This window comes from Bombina bombina, chromosome 5 (genome assembly GCF_027579735.1).
Source record: "Bombina bombina isolate aBomBom1 chromosome 5, aBomBom1.pri, whole genome shotgun sequence".
In the NCBI taxonomy this organism is placed as follows: domain Eukaryota; kingdom Metazoa; phylum Chordata; class Amphibia; order Anura; family Bombinatoridae; genus Bombina; species Bombina bombina.
In genome coordinates this window covers 1,102,503,070-1,102,520,625 of record NC_069503.1, presented here as the reverse complement: position 1 = coordinate 1,102,520,625, position 17,556 = coordinate 1,102,503,070, and positions in this window count along the sequence as shown.

Genomic DNA, 17,556 nt, shown 5'->3' with positions numbered 1-17,556 from the left:
AGGATTTATATTTACTTTACAGGTAACTTTGTATTTATTTTAACCAGGTACAATAGCTATTAAATAGTTAAGAACTATTTAATAGCTAAAATAGTTAAAATAATTACAAATTTACCTGTAAAAGAAATCCTAACCTAAGTTACAATTAAACCTAACACTAGACTATCAATAAATTAATTAAATAAACTACCTACAATTATCTACAATTAATCTAACACTACACTATCAATAAATTAATTAAATACAATTGCTACAAATAAATACAATTAAATAAACTAGCTAAAGTACAAAAAATAAAAAAGAACTAAGTTACAAAAAATAAAAAAATATTTACAAACATAAGAAAAATATTACAACAATTTTAAACTAATTACACCTACTCTAAGCCCCCTAATAAAATAACAAATCCCCCCAAAATAAAAAAATGCCCTACCCTATTCTAAATTACTAAAGTTCAAAGCTCTTTTACCTTACCAGCCCTGAACAGGGCCCTTTGCGGGGCATGCCCCAAGAAATACAGCTCTTTTGCCTGTAAAAAAAAACATACAATACCCAAGCCCCCCAACATTACAACCCACCACCCACATACCCCTAATCTAACCCAAACCCCCCTTAAATAAACCTAACACTAAGCCCCTGAAGATCATCCTACCTTGTCTTCACCTCACCGGGTATCACACCGATCCGTCCATAAGAGCTCCTCCGATGTCCTGATTCAAAGCCAAGCAGGGGGCTGAAGAGGTCCATGATCCGGCTGAAGTCTTCATCCAAGCGGGGCAGAAGAGGTCTTCCATCCGATTGAAGTCTTCATCCAAGCGGCATCCATCCGGAGCGAAGCGGCAGCATCCTGAAGACCTCCACCGCGGAACATCCATCCAGGCCGACGACTGAACGACGAATGACGGTTCCTTTAAATGACGTCATCCAAGATGGCGTCCCTCGAATTCCGATTGGCTGATAGGATTCTATCAGCCAATCGGAATTAAGGTAGGAATATTCTGATTGGCTGATGGAATCAGCCAATCAGAATCAAGTTCAATCCGATTGGCTGATCCGATCAGCCAATCAGATTGAGCTCGCATTCTATTGGCTGTTCCGATCAGCCAATAGAATGCAAGCTCAATCCGATTGGCTGATTGGATCAGCCAATCGGATTGAACTTGATTCTGATTGGCTGATTCCATCAGCCAATCAGAATATTCCTACCTTAATTCCGATTGGCTGATAGAATCCTATCAGCCAATCGGAATTCGAGGGACGCCATCTTGGATGACGTCATTTAAAGGAACCGTCATTCGTCATTCAGTCGTCGGCCAGGATGAATGTTCCGCGGTGGAGGTCTTCAGGATGCTGCCGCTTCGCTCCGGATGGATGCCGCTTGGATGAAGACTTCAATCGGATGGAAGACCTCTTCTGCCCCGCTTGGATGAAGACTTCAGCCGGATCATGGACCTCTTCAGCCCCCCGCTTGGGCTTGGATCAGGACATCGGAGGAGCTCTTCTGGACGGATCGGTGTGATACCCGGTGAGGTGAAGACAAGGTAGGATGATCTTCAGGGGCTTAGTGTTAGGTTTATTTAAGGGGGGTTTGGGTTAGATTAGGGGTATGTGGGTGGTGGGTTGTAATGTTGGGGGGCTTGGGTATTGTATGTTTTTTTTTACAGGCAAAAGAGCTGTATTTCGTGGGGCATGCCCCGCAAAGGGCCCTGTTCAGGGCTGGTAAGGTAAAAGAGCTTTGAACTTTAGTAATTTAGAATAGGGTAGGGCATTTTTTTTATTTTGGGGGGCTTTGTTATTTTATTAGGGGGCTTAGAGTAGGTGTAATTAGTTTAAAATTGTTGTAATATTTTTCTTATGTTTGTAAATATTTTTTTATTTTTTGTAACTTAGTTCTTTTTTATTTTTTGTACTTTAGCTAGTTTATTTAATTGTATTTATTTGTAGCAATTGTATTTAATTAATTTATTGATAGTGTAGTGTTAGGTTAATTGTAGATAATTGTAGGTAGTTTATTTAATTAATTTATTGATAGTCTAGTGTTAGGTTTAATTGTAACTTAGGTTAGGATTTATTTTACAGGTAAATTTGTATTTATTTTAACTATTTTAGCTATTAAATAGTTCTTAACTATTTAATAGCTATTGTACCTGGTTAAAATAAATACAAAGTTACCTGTAAAATAAATATAAATCCTAAAATAGCTATAATATAATTATAATTTATATTGTAGCTATATTAGGGTTTATTTTACAGGTAAGTATTTAGCTTTAAATAGGAATAATTTATTTAATAAGAGTTAATTAATTTAGTTAGATTTAAATTATATTTAACTTAAGGGGGTGTTAGTGTTAGGGTTAGACTTAGCTTTAGGGGTTAATACATTTATTAGAATAGCGGTGAGCTCCGGTCGGCAGATTAGGGGTTAATAATTGAAGTTAGGTGTCGGCGATGTTAGGGAGGGCAGATTAGGGGTTAATACTATTTATTATAGGGTTAGTGAGGCGGATTAGGGGTTAATAACTTTATTATAGTAGCGCTCTGGTCCGGTCGGCAGATTAGGGGTTAATAAGTGTAGGCAGGTGGAGGCGACGTTGAGGGGGGCAGATTAGGGGTTAATAAATATAATATAGGGGTCGGCGATGTTAGGGCAGCAGATTAGGGGTACATAGGGATAATGTAAGTAGCGGCGGTTTACGGAGCGGCAGATTAGGGGTCAGCGATAGCGGGGGCGGCAGATTAGGGGTTAATAAGTGTAAGGTTAGGGGTGTTTAGACTCGGGGTACATGTTAGAGTGTTAAGTGCAGACGTAGGAAGGGTTACCGCATAGCAAACAATGGGGCTGCGTTAGGAGCTGAACGCTGCTTTTTTGCAGGTGTTTGGTTTTTTTTCAGCTCAAACAGCCCCATTGTTTCCTATGGGGGAATCGTGCACGAGCACGTTTTTGAGGCTGGCCGCGTCCGTAAGCAACTCTGGTATCGAGAGTTGAAGCTGCGTTAAAAATGCTCTACGCTCCTTTTTTGGAGCCTAACGCAGCCTTTATGTGGTCTCTCAATACCAGAGTTATTTTTATGGTGCGGCCAGAAAAAAGCCGGCGTTAGTTTTTCGGGTCGTTACCGACAAAACTCCAAATCTAGCCGTGTATGTTTAACCACTGCAAAGTGCACATACATAGTTAAAGTCCAGGGCAAAAATGCACTACTGTCTACTACAGTGATACAGTGATAATTTTTACTCTTTAGCTGTATAGGCAGTGATTATTGCTACTATTTAGCTATATAAGCAGTTATCATTTTTATTATTTAGCTATACATACAGTGATCATTTGTATTATTTAGCTATACATACAGTGATCATTTGTATTATTTAGCTATACATACAGTGATCATTTGTATTATTTAGCTATACATACAGTGATCATTTGTATTATTTAGCTATACATACAGTGATCATTTGTATTATTTAGCTATACATACAGTGATCATTTGTATTATTTAGCTATACATACAGTGATCATTTGTTATTATTTAGCTATACATACAGTGATCATTTGTATTATTTAGCTATACATACAGTGATCATTTTTATTATTTAGCTATACATACAGTGATCATTTTTATTATTTAGCTATACATACAGTGATCATTTTTATTATTTAGCTATACATGCAGAGATCATTTTTATTATTTATCTATACATACAGTGATCATTTGTATTATTTAGCTATACATACAGTGATCATTTTTATTCTTTAGCTGTAGTCCTGACCAAAAGGTTTGAGAAAAATGTTAATGTTTTGTTCCCCAAGCCTCTTAGTTATAACTTTTGCCTTATGACAAGGTGCTCCATCATGCTGGAAAAGGCATTGATCATCACCAAACTGTTCTTGGATGGTTGGGAGAAGTTGCTCTTGGAGGATGTTTTTTTCCCATTCTTTATTCATGGTTGTGTTCTTAGGCAAAATTGTGAGTGAGCCCACTCCCTTGGCTGAGAAGCAACCCCACACATGAATGGTCTCAGGATGCTTTACTGCCACACAACTGATGGTAGTGCTCCCCTTTTCTTCTCCAGACAAGGTTTTTTTGCAGATGCCCCAAACAACTAGAAAGGGGATTCATCAGAGAAAAAGACTTTACCCCAGTCCTCAGCAGTCCGAACCCTGTACCTTTTGCAGAATATCAGTCTGTCCCTGATGTTTTTCCTGGAGATAAGTGGCTTTTTTGCTGCCCTTCTTGACACCAGGTCATCCTGCAAAAGTCTTCGCCTCACTGTGCGTGCAGATGCACTCACACCTGCCTGCTGCCATTCCTGAGCAAGCTCTGCCCTGGTGGTTCCTGATCCTGAAGCTTAATCAACTTTAGGAGATGGTCCTCATGCTTGCTGGACTTTCTTGGGTGCCCTGAAGTCTTCTTCTCAACAATTAAACCTCTGTCCTTGAAGTTCTTGATGATCCAATGAATGGTTGATTTAGGTGCAATCTTAGTAGCAGCAATATCCTTACCAGTGAATCCCTTTTTGTGCAAAGCAATGATGATTGCACGTGTTTCCTTGAAGGTAACAGGTATCCATGGTTAACAGAGGAAGAACAGTGATTTCAAGAACCACCCTCCTTTTAAATCTTCCAGTCTGTTATTCTAACTCAATCAGCATGACAGAGGGGTCTCCAACCTTGTACTCGTCGACACCTGTGTGAACGAGAGAATCACTGACATTATGTTAGCTGGTTCTTTTGTAGCAGGGCTGAAATGCAGTGGAAATATTTTTGGGGGGATTAAGTTCATTTTCATGGCAAAGAGGGACTTTACAATTAATTGCAATTGATCTTATCACTCTTCATAACAGTATATGCACACTGCCATCACAAAAACTGAGGCAGCAGACTTTGAGAAAATTAATATTTGTGTCATTCTCAAAACTTTTGGCCAGGACTGTACATGCAGTTATCATTGTTACTATTTAGCTATACATGCAGTGATCTTTGTTACTATTTAGCTATACATGCAGTGATCTTTGTTACTATTTAGCTATACATGCAGTTATCATTGTTACTATTTAGCTATACATGCAGTTATCTTTGTTACTATTTAGCTATACATGCAGTGATCATTGTTACTATTTAGCTATACATGCAGTGATCTTTGTTACTATTTAGCTATACATGCAGTGATCATTGTTACTATTTAGCTATACATGCAGTTATCATTGTTACTATTTAGCTATACATGCAGATATCATTGTTACTATTTAGCTATACATGCAGTGATCATTGTTACTATTTAGCTATACATGCAGTGATCATTATTACTATTTAGCTAAACATGCAGTGATCATTGTTACTATTTAGCTATACATGCAGTGATCATTGTTACTATTTAGCTATACATGCAGTGATCATTGTTACTTTTTAACTATACATACAGTGATCATTGTTATTATTTAGCTATATATGCAGTGATCATTGTTACTATTTAACTATACATACAGTGATCATTGTTATTATTTACCTATATATGCAGTGATCATTGTTACTATTTAGCTATACATGCAGTGATCAATGTTACTATTTAGATATACATGCAGTGATCATTGTTACTATTTAGCTATACATGCAGTAATCATTGTTACTATTTAGATATACATGCAGTGATCAATGTTACTATTTAGCTATACATGCAGTGATCACTGTTACTATTTAGCTATACATGCAGTGATCATTGTTACTTTTTAACTATACATGCAGTAATCATTGTTACTATTTAGCTATACATGCAGTGATCAATGTTACTATTTAGATATACATGCAGTGATCATTGTTACTATTTAGCTATACATGCAGTGATCAATGTTACTATTTAGATATACATGCAGTGATCATTGTTACTATTTAGCTATACATGCAGTGATCATTGTTACTATTTAGCTATACATGCAGTGATCATTGTTACTATTTAGCTATACATGCAGTGATCATTGTTACTATTTAGCTATACATGCAGTGATCATTGTTACTATTTAGCTATACATGCAGTGATCATTGTTACTATTTAGCTATACATGCAGTGATCATTGTTACTATTTAGCTATACATGCAGTGATCACTGTTACTATTTAGCTATACATGCAGTGATCTTTGTTACTATTTAGCTATACATGCAGTGATCATTGTTACTATTTAGCTATACAAGCAGTTATCATTGTTACTATTTAGCTATACATGCAGTGATCATTGTTACTATTTAGCTATACATGCAGTTATCATTGTTACTATTTAGCTATACATACAGTGATCATTGTTATTATTTAGCTATACATGCAGTGATCATTGTTACTATTTAGCTATACATGCAGTGATCATTGTTACTATTTAGCTATACATGCAGTGATCATTGTTACTATTTAGCTATACATGCAGTGATCACTGTTACTATTTAGCTATACATGCAGTGATCTTTGTTACTATTTAGCTATACATGCAGTGATCATTGTTACTATTTAGCTATACATGCAGTGATCAATGTTACTATTTAGATATACATGCAGTGATCATTGTTACTATTTAGCTATACATGCAGTGATCAATGTTACTATTTAGCTATACATGCAGTGATCATTGTTACTCTTTAGCTATACATGAAGTGATCATTGTTATTCTTTAGCTATACATGCAGTGATCTTTGTTACTATTTAGCTATACATGCAGTGATCATTGTTATTATTTAGCTATACATGCAGTGATCATTATTACTATTTAGCCATACACAGTGATCATTGTTACTATTTAGCCATACACAGTGATCATTGTTATTCTTTAACTATACATGCAGTGATCATTGTTACTATTTAGCTATACATGCAGTGATCATTGTTACTATTTAGCTATACATGCAGTGATCATTGTTACTATTTAGCTATACATGCAGTGATCACTGTTACTATTTAGCTATACATGCAGTGATCTTTGTTACTATTTAGCTATACATGCAGTGATCATTGTTACTATTTAGCTATACATGCAGTGATCACTGTTACTATTTAGCTATACATGCAGAGATCATTGTTACTATTTAGCTATACATGCAGTGATCTTTGTTACTATTTAGCTATACAAGCAGTTATCATTGTTACTATTTAGCTATACATACAGTGATCATTGTTATTATTTAGCTATACATGCAGTGATCATTGTTACTATTTAGCTATACATGCAGTGATCATTGTTACTATTTAGCTATACATGCAGTGATCATTGTTACTATTTAGCTATACATACAGTGATCATTGTTATTATTTAGCTATACAAGCAGTTATCATTGTTACTATTTAGCTATACATACAGTGATCATTGTTATTATTTAGCTATACATGCAGTGATCTTTGTTATTATTTAGCTATACATGCAGTGATCATTGTTACTCTTTAGCTATACATGCAGTGATCATTGTTATTATTTAGCTATACATGCAGTGATCTTTGTTATTATTTAGCTATACATGCAGTGATCTTTGTTATTATTTAGCTATACATGCAGTGATCTTTGTTATTATTTAGCTATACATACAGTGATCTTTGTTATTATTTAGCTATACATGCAGTGATCTTTGTTATTATTTAGCTATACATGCAGTGATCATTGTTATTATTTAGCTATACATGCAGTTATCATTGTTACTCTTTAGCTGTACATGCAGTGATCATTGTTACTATTTAGCTATACATGCAGAGATCATTGTTACTATTTAGCTATACATGCAGTGATCATTGTTACTATTTAGCTATACATGCAGTGATCATTGTTACTATTTAGCTATACATGCAGTGATCATTGTTACTATTTAGCTATACATGCAGTGATCATTGTTACTATTTAGCTATACATGCAGTGATCATTGTTACTATTTAGCTATACATGCAGTGATAATTGTTACTATTTAGCTATACACGCAGTGATCATTGTTACTATTTAGCTATACATGCAGTGATCATTGTTATTATTTAGCTATACATGCAGTGATCTTTGTTATTATTTAGCTATACATGCAGTGATCTTTGTTATTATTTAGCTATACATGCAGTGATCTTTGTTACTATTTAGCTATACATGCAGAGATCATTGTTACTATTTAGCTATACATGCAGTGATCATTGTTACTATTTAGCTATACATGCAGTGATCATTGTTACTATTTAGCTATACATGCAGTGATCATTGTTACTATTTAGCTATACATGCAGTGATCATTGTTACTATTTAGCTATACATGCAGTGATCATTGTTACTATTTAGCTATACATGCAGTGATCATTGTTACTATTTAGCTATACATGCAGTGATCATTGTTACTATTTAGCTATACATGCAGTGATAATTGTTACTATTTAGCTATACACGCAGTGATCATTGTTACTATTTAGCTATACATGCAGTGATCATTGTTATTATTTAGCTATACATGCAGTGATCTTTGTTATTATTTAGCTATACATGCAGTGATCTTTGTTATTATTTAGCTATACATGCAGTGATCTTTGTTACTATTTAGCTATACATACAGTGATCTTTGTTATTATTTAGCTATACATGCAGTGATCTTTGTTACTATTTAGCTATACATGCAGTGATCTTTGTTACTATTTAGCTATACAAGCAGTTATCATTGTTACTATTTAGCTATACATGCAGTAATCATTGTTATTATTTAACTATACATACAGTGATCATTGTTACTATTTAGCTATACATGCAGTGATCTTTGTTACTATTTAGCTATACATGCAGTGATCTTTGTTACTATTTAGCTATACAAGCAGTTATCATTGTTACTATTTAGCTATACATGCAGTGATCTTTGTTACTATTTAGCTATACAAGCAGTTATCATTGTTACTCTTTAGCTATACATACAGTGATCATTGTTACTATTTAGCTATACATGCAGTGATCTTTGTTACTATTTAGCTATACAAGCAGTGATCATTGTTACTCTTTAGCTATACAAGCAGTCATCATTGTTACTCTTTAGCTATACGTGCAGTTATCATTGTTATTATTTAGCTATACATGCAGTGATCATTGTTACACTTTAGCTATACATGCAGTGATCATTGTTACTCTTTAGCTATACATGCAGTGATCATTGTTACTCTTTAGCTATACATGCAGTGATCATTGCTATTCTTTAGCTATACATGCAGTGATCATTGTTACTCTTTAGCTATACATGCAGTTATCATTGTTACTATTTAGGTATACATGCAGTTATCAGTGTTATTCTTTAGCTAAACATGCAGTGACCATTTTTATTCTTTAGCTATACATGCAGTTATCATTGTTACTATTTAGCTATGCATGCAGTGATCATTGTTACTATTTAGCTATAAATACAGTTAACATTGTTACTATTTAGCCATAGATACAGTGATCATTGTTAATATTTAACTACACATGTAGTGATAATTTTCATTATTTAGCTATATATGCAGTGATCATTGTTACTCTTTAGCTATACATGCAGTTAGCATTGTTACTATTTAGGTATACTGTACATGCAGTTATCATTGTTACTATTTAGGTATACATGCTGTTATCATTGTTATTCTTTAGCTGTTCATGCAGTGATCATTGTTACTCTTTAGCTAAACATGCAGTGACCATTTTTTTTCTTTAGCTTCCCATGCAGTGATAATTGTTACTCTTAAGCTATACATGCAGTGATCATTGTTACTAATTAGCTATACATGAAGTTATCATTGTTACTATTTAGCCATACACAGTGATCATTGTTATTATTTAACTATACTTGTAGTGATAATTTTCATTATTTAGCAATATATGCAGTGATCATTGTTACTATTTAGCGATCCATGCAGTGATCATTGTTACTCTTTAGCTATAAATGCAGTGATCATGGTTACTTTTTAACTATACATGCAGTGATCATTGTTACTCTTTAGCTGTACATGCAGTGGTCACTGTTACTATTTAGCTATACAAGCAGTGATCATTGTTACTATTTAGCTAAACATGCAGTGACCATTGTTTCTCTTTAGCTATACATGCAGTGATTATTGTTACTATTTAGCTCTACATGCAGTGACCATTGTTACTCTTTAGCTATACATGCAGTGATCATTGTTACTATTTAGCTATGCATTCAGTGATCATTGTTACTCTTTAGCTATACATGTAGTGATCATTGTTACTTTTTAATTATTCATGCAGTGAGCATTGTTATTCTTTAGCTAAACATGCAGTGAACAATTTTATTATTTAGCTATACATGCAGTGAACATTGTTATTCTTTAGCTATACATGCAGTAAGCATTGTTATTCTTTAGCCATACATGCAGTGAGCATTGTTATTCTTTAGCTATACATGCAGTGAGCATTGTTACTATTTAGCTTTACATGCAGTGATCATTCTTATTCTTTAGCTACACATGCAGTGAGCATTGTTATTCTTTAGCTATACATGCAGTGAGCATTGTTACTATTTAGCTTTACATGCAGTGATCATTGTTATCCTTTAGCTTTACATGCAGTGAGCATTATTATTCTTTAGCTATACACGCAGTAAGCATTGTTACTATTTAGCTATACATGCAGTGAGCATGGTTATTCTTTAGCTATACATGCAGTGAGCATTGTTATTCTTTAGCCATACATGCAGTGAGCATTGTTATTCTTTAGCTATACATGCAGTGAGCATTGTTACTATTTAGCTTTACATGCAGTGATCATTGTTACTATTTAGCTATACATGCAGTGATCATTGTTACTCTTTAGCTATACATGCAGTGATCATTTTTTCTATTTAGCTATACATGCAGTGATCATTGTTATTATTTAGCTATACATGCAGTGAGCATTGTTATTATTTAGCTATACATGCAGTGAGAATTGTTATTATCTAGCTATACATGCAGTGAGCATTGTTATTCTTTAGCCATACATGCAGTGAGCATTGCTATTCTTTAGCTATACATGCAGTGATCATTGTTACTCTTTAGCTATACATGCAGTGATCATTTTTTCTATTTAGCTATACATGCAGTGATCATTGTTATTATTTAGCTATACATGCAGAGATCATTGTTACTATTTAGCTATACATGCAGTGATCTTTGTTACTATTTAGCTATACATGCAGTGATCATTGTTATTATTTAGCTATACATGCAGTGATCACTGTTACTATTTAGCTATACATGTAGTCATCATTGTTACTCTTTAGCTATACATGCAGTGATCATTGTTATTCTGTAACTATACGTGCAGTTATCATTGTTATTATTTAGCTATACATGCAGTGATCATTGTTTCACTTTAGCTATACATGCAGTTATCATTGTTACTATTTAGGTATACATGCAGTTATCAGTGTTATTCTTTAGCTAAACATGCAGTGACCATTTTTATTCTTTAGCTATACATGCAGTTATCATTGTTACTATTTAGCTATACATGCAGTGATCATTGTTACTATTTAGCTATAAATAAGTTAACATTGTTACTATTTAGCCATATATACAGTGATCATTGTTAATATTTAACTACACATGTAGTGATAATTTTCATTATTTAGCTATATATGCAGTGATCATTGTTACTCTTTAGCTATACATGCAGTTAGCATTGTTACTATTTAGGTATACTGTACATGCAGTTATCATTGTTACTATTTAGGTATACATGCTGTTATCATTGTTATCCTTTAGCTGTTCATGCATTGATCATTGTTACTCTTTAGCTAAACATGCAGTGACCATTTTTTTTCTTTAGCTTCCCATGCAGTGATAATTGTTACTCTTAAGCTATACATGCAGTGATCATTATTACTAATTAGCTATACTTGTTATCATTGTTACTATTTAGCCATACACAGTGATCATTGTTATTATTTAACTATACTTGTAGTGATAATTTTCATTATTTAGCAATATATGCAGTGACCATTGTTACTATTTAGCGATCCATGCAGTGATCATTGTTACTCTTTAGCTATAAATGCAGTGATCGTTGTTACTCTTTAGCTATACATACAGTGATCATGGTTACTTTTTAGCTATACATGCACTGATCATTGTAACTTTTTAACTATACATGCAGTGATCATTGTTACTCTTTAGCTGTACATGCAGTGGTCACTGTTACTATTTAGCTATACAAGCAGTGATCATTGTTACTATTTAGCTAAACATGCAGTGACCATTGTTTCTCTTTAGCTATACATGCAGTGATCATTGTTACTATTTAGCTCTACATGCAGTGACCATTGTTACTCTTTAGCTATACATGCAGTGATCATTGTTACTATTTAGCTATACATTCAGTGATCATTGTTACTCTTTAGCTATACATGTAGTGATCATTGTTACTTTTTAATTATACATGCAGTGAGCATTGTTATTCTTTAGCTAAACATGCAGTGAGCAATTTTATTATTAAGCTATACATGCAGTGAGCATTGTTATTCTTTAGCTATACATGCAGTAAGCATTGTTATTCTTTAGCCATACATGCAGTGAGCATTGTTATTCTTTAGCTATACATGCAGTGAGCATTGTTACTATTTAGCTTTACATGCAGTGATCATTGTTATTCTTTAGCTACACATGCAGTGAGCATTGTTTATTCTTTAGCTATACATGCAGTGAGCATTGTTACTATTTAGCTTTACATGTAGTGATCATTGTTATTCTTAAGCTTTACATGCAGTGAGCATTATTATTCTTTAGCTATACATGCAGTGAGCATTGTTACTATTTAGCTATACATGCAGTGAGCATGGTTATTCTTTAGCTATACATGCAGTGAGCATTGTTATTCTTTAGCCATACATGCAGTTAGCATTGTTATTCTTTAGCTATACATGCAGTGAGCATTGTTACTATTTAGCTTTACATGCAGTGATCATTGTTACTATTTAGCTATACATGCAGTGATCATTGTTACTCTTTAGCTATACATGCCGTGATCATTTTTTCTATTTAGCTATACATGCAGTGATCATTGTTATTATTTAGCTATACATGCAGTGAGCATTGTTATTATTTAGCTATACATGCAGTGAGAATTGTTATTATCTAGCTATACATGCAGTGAGCATTGTTATTCTTTAGCCATACATGCAGTGAGCATTGCTATTCTTTAGCTATACATGCAGTGAGCATTGTTACTATTTAGCTTTACATGCAGTGATCATTGTTACTATTGATCTATACATGCAGTGATCATTGTTACTATTTTAGCTATACATGCAGTGATCATGTTTTCTATTTAGCTATACATGTAGTGATCTTTGTTACTCTTTAGCTATACATGCAGTGATCATGTTTTCTATTTAGCTATACATGTAGTGAACATTGTTACTTTTTAGCTATACATGCAGTGATCATTGTTGCTCTTTAGCTATACATGCAGTGATCATTGTTGCTCTTTAGCTATACATGCAGTGATCATTGTTACTCTTTAGCTATACATGCAGCGATCATTGTTGCTCTTTAGCTATACATGCAGTGATCATTGTTACTCTTTAGCTATACATGCAGTGATCTTTTGTTTTTTACTGTTTAGCTATACATACAGTGAACATTGTTGCTCTTTAGCCATACATGCAGTAATCATTGTTGCTCTTTAGCCATACATGCAGTGATCATTGTTACTCTTTAGCTATATTTGCAGTGATCATTGTTACTATTTAGCTATACATGCAGTGATCATTGTTACTCTTTAGCTATACATGCAGTGATCATTGTTGCTCTTTAGGTATACATGCAGTGATCATTGTTACTATTTAGCTTTACATGCAGTGATCATTGTTACTATTTAGCTATACATGCAGAGATCATTGTTATTATTTAGCTATACATGCAGTGATCACTGTTACTATTTAGCTATACATGCAGTCATCATTGTTACTCTTTAGCTATACATGCAGTGATCATTGTTATTCTTTAACTATACGTGCAGTTATCATTGTTATTATTTAGCTATACATGCAGTGATCATTGTTACACTTTAGCTATACATGCAGTGATCATTGTTACTCTTTAGCTATACATGCAGTTATCATTGTTACTATTTAGGTATACATGCAGTTATCAGTGTTATTCTTTAGCTAAACATGCAGTGACCATTTTTATTCTTTAGCTATACATGCAGTTATTATTGTTACTATTTAGCTATGCATGCAGTGATCATTGTTACTATTTAGCTATAAATACAGTTAACATTGTTACTATTTAGCCATAGATACAGTGATCATTGTTAATATTTAACTACACATGTAGTGATAATTTTCATTATTTAGCTATATATGCAGTGATCATTGTTACTCTTTAGCTATACATGCAGTTAGCATTGTTACTATTTAGGTATACTGTACATGCAGTTATCATTGTTACTATTTAGGTATACATGCTGTTATCATTGTTATTCTTTAGCTGTTCATGCAGTGATCATTGTTACTCTTTAGCTAAACATGCAGTGACCATTTTTTTTCTTTAGCTTCCCATGCAGTGATAATTGTTACTCTTAAGCTATACATGCAGTGATCATTGTTACTAATTAGCTATACATGAAGTTATCATTGTTACTATTTAGCCATACACAGTGATCATTGTTATTATTTAACTATACTTGTAGTGATAATTTTCATTATTTAGCAATATATGCAGTGATCATTGTTACTATTTAGCGATCCATGCAGTGATCATTGTTACTCTTTAGCTATAAATGCAGTGATCGTTGTTACTCTTTAGCTATACATACAGTGATCATGGTTACTTTTTAGCTATACATGCACTGATCATTGTTACTTTTTAACTATACATGCAGTGATCATTGTTACTCTTTAGCTGTACATGCAGTGGTCACTGTTACTATTTAGCTATACAAGCAGTGATCATTGTTACTATTTAGCTAAACATGCAGTGACCATTGTTTCTCTTTAGCTATACATGCAGTGATTATTGTTACTATTTAGCTCTACATGCAATGACCATTGTTACTCTTTAGCTATACATGCAGTGATCATTGTTACTATTTAGCTATGCATTCAGTGATCATTGTTACTCTTTAGCTATACATGTAGTGATCATTGTTACTTTTTAATTATACATGCAGTGAGCATTGTTATTCTTTAGCTAAACATGCAGTGAGCAATTTTATTATTTAGCTATACATGCAGTGAACATTGTTATTATTTAGCTATACATGCAGTAAGCATTGTTATTCTTTAGCCATACATGCAGTGAGCATTGTTATTCTTTAGCTATACATGCAGTGAGCATTGTTACTATTTAGCTTTACATGCAGTGATCATTGTTATTCTTTAGCTACACATGCAGTGAGCATTGTTATTCTTTAGCTATACATGCAGTGAGCATTGTTACTATTTAGCTTTACATGCAGTGATCATTGTTATCCTTTAGCTTTACATGCAGTGATCATTGTTATCCTTTAGCTTTACATGCAGTGAGCATTATTATTCTTTAGCTATACACGCAGTAAGCATTGTTACTATTTAGCTATACATGCAGTGAGCATGGTTATTCTTTAGCTATACATGCAGTGAGCATTGTTATTCTTTAGCCATACATGCAGTGAGCATTGTTATTCTTTAGCTATACATGCAGTGAGCATTGTTACTATTTAGCTTTACATGCAGTGATCATTGTTACTATTTAGCTATACATGCAGTGATCATTGTTACTCTTTAGCTATACATGCAGTGATCATTTTTTCTATTTAGCTATACATGCAGTGATCATTGTTATTATTTAGCTATACATGCAGTGAGCATTGTTATTATTTAGCTATACATGCAGTGAGAATTGTTATTATCTAGCTATACATGCAGTGAGCATTGTTATTCTTTAGCCATACATGCAGTGAGCATTGCTATTCTTTAGCTATACATGCAGTGATCATTTTTTCTATTTAGCTATACATGCAGTGATCATTGTTATTATTTAGCTATACATACAGAGATCATTGTTACTATTTAGCTATACATGCAGTGATCTTTGTTACTATTTAGCTATACATGCAGAGATCATTGTTATTATTTAGCTATACATGCAGTGATCACTGTTACTATTTAGCTATACATGTAGTCATCATTGTTACTCTTTAGCTATACATGCAGTGATCATTGTTATTCTTTAACTATACGTGCAGTTATCATTGTTATTATTTAGCTATACATGCAGTGATCATTGTTTCACTTTAGCTATACATGCAGTGATCATTGTTACTCTTTAGCTATACATGCAGTTATCAGTGTTATTCTTTAGCTAAACATGCAGTGACCATTTTTATTCTTTAACTATACATGCAGTTATCATTGTTACTATTTAGCTATACATGCAGTGATCATTGTTACTATTTAGGTATACTGTACATGCAGTTATCATTGTTACTATTTAGGTATACATGCTGTTATAATTGTTATCCTTTAGCTGTTCATGCAGTGATCATTGTTACTCTTTAGCTAAACATGCAGTGACCATTTTTTTTCTTTAGCTTCCCATGCAGTGATAATTGTTACTCTTAAGCTATACATGCAGTGATCATTATTACTAATTAGCTATACTTGTTATCATTGTTACTATTTAGCCATACACAGTGATCATTGTTATTATTTAACTATACTTGTAGTGATAATTTTCATTATTTAGCAATATATGCAGTGATCATTGTTACTATTTAGCGATCCATGCAGTGATCATTGTTACTCTTTAGCTATAAATGCAGTGATCGTTGTTACTCTTTAGCTATACATACAGTGATCATGGTTACTTTTTAGCTATACATGCACTGATCATTGTAACTTTTTAACTATGGCCTAGATTTGGAGTTTGGCGGTAGAAGGGCTGTTAACGCTCCGCGGGTTTTTTTCTGGCCGCACCATAAATTTAACTCTGGTATCGAGAGTTCAAACAAATGCTGCGTTAGGCTCCAAAAAAGGAGCGTAGAGCATTTTTACCGCAAATGCAACTCTCGATACCAGAGTTGCTTACGGACGCGGCCAGCCTCAAAAACGTGCTCGTGCACGATTCCCCCATAGGAAACAATGGGGCTGTTTGAGCTGAAAAAAAACCTAACACCTGCAAAAAAGCAGCGTTCAGCTCCTAACGCAGCCCCATTGTTTCCTTTGGGGAAACACTTCCTACGTCTGCACCTAACACTCTAACATGTACCCCGAGTCTAAACACCCCTAACCTTACACTTATTAACCCCTATTCTGCCGCCCCCGCTATCGCTGACCCCTGCATATTTTTTTTAACCCCTAATCTGCCGCTCCGTAAACCGCCGCAACCTACGTTATCCCTATGTACCCCTAATCTGCTGCCCTAACATCGCCGACCCCTATATTATATTTATTAACCCCTAATCTGCCCCCCTCAACGTCGCCGACACCTGCCTACACTTATTAACCCCTAATCTGCCGAGCGGACCTGAGCGCTACTATAATAAAGTTATTAACCCCTAATCCGCCTCACTAACCCTATCATAAATAGTATTAACCCCTAATCTGCCCTCCCTAACATCGCCGA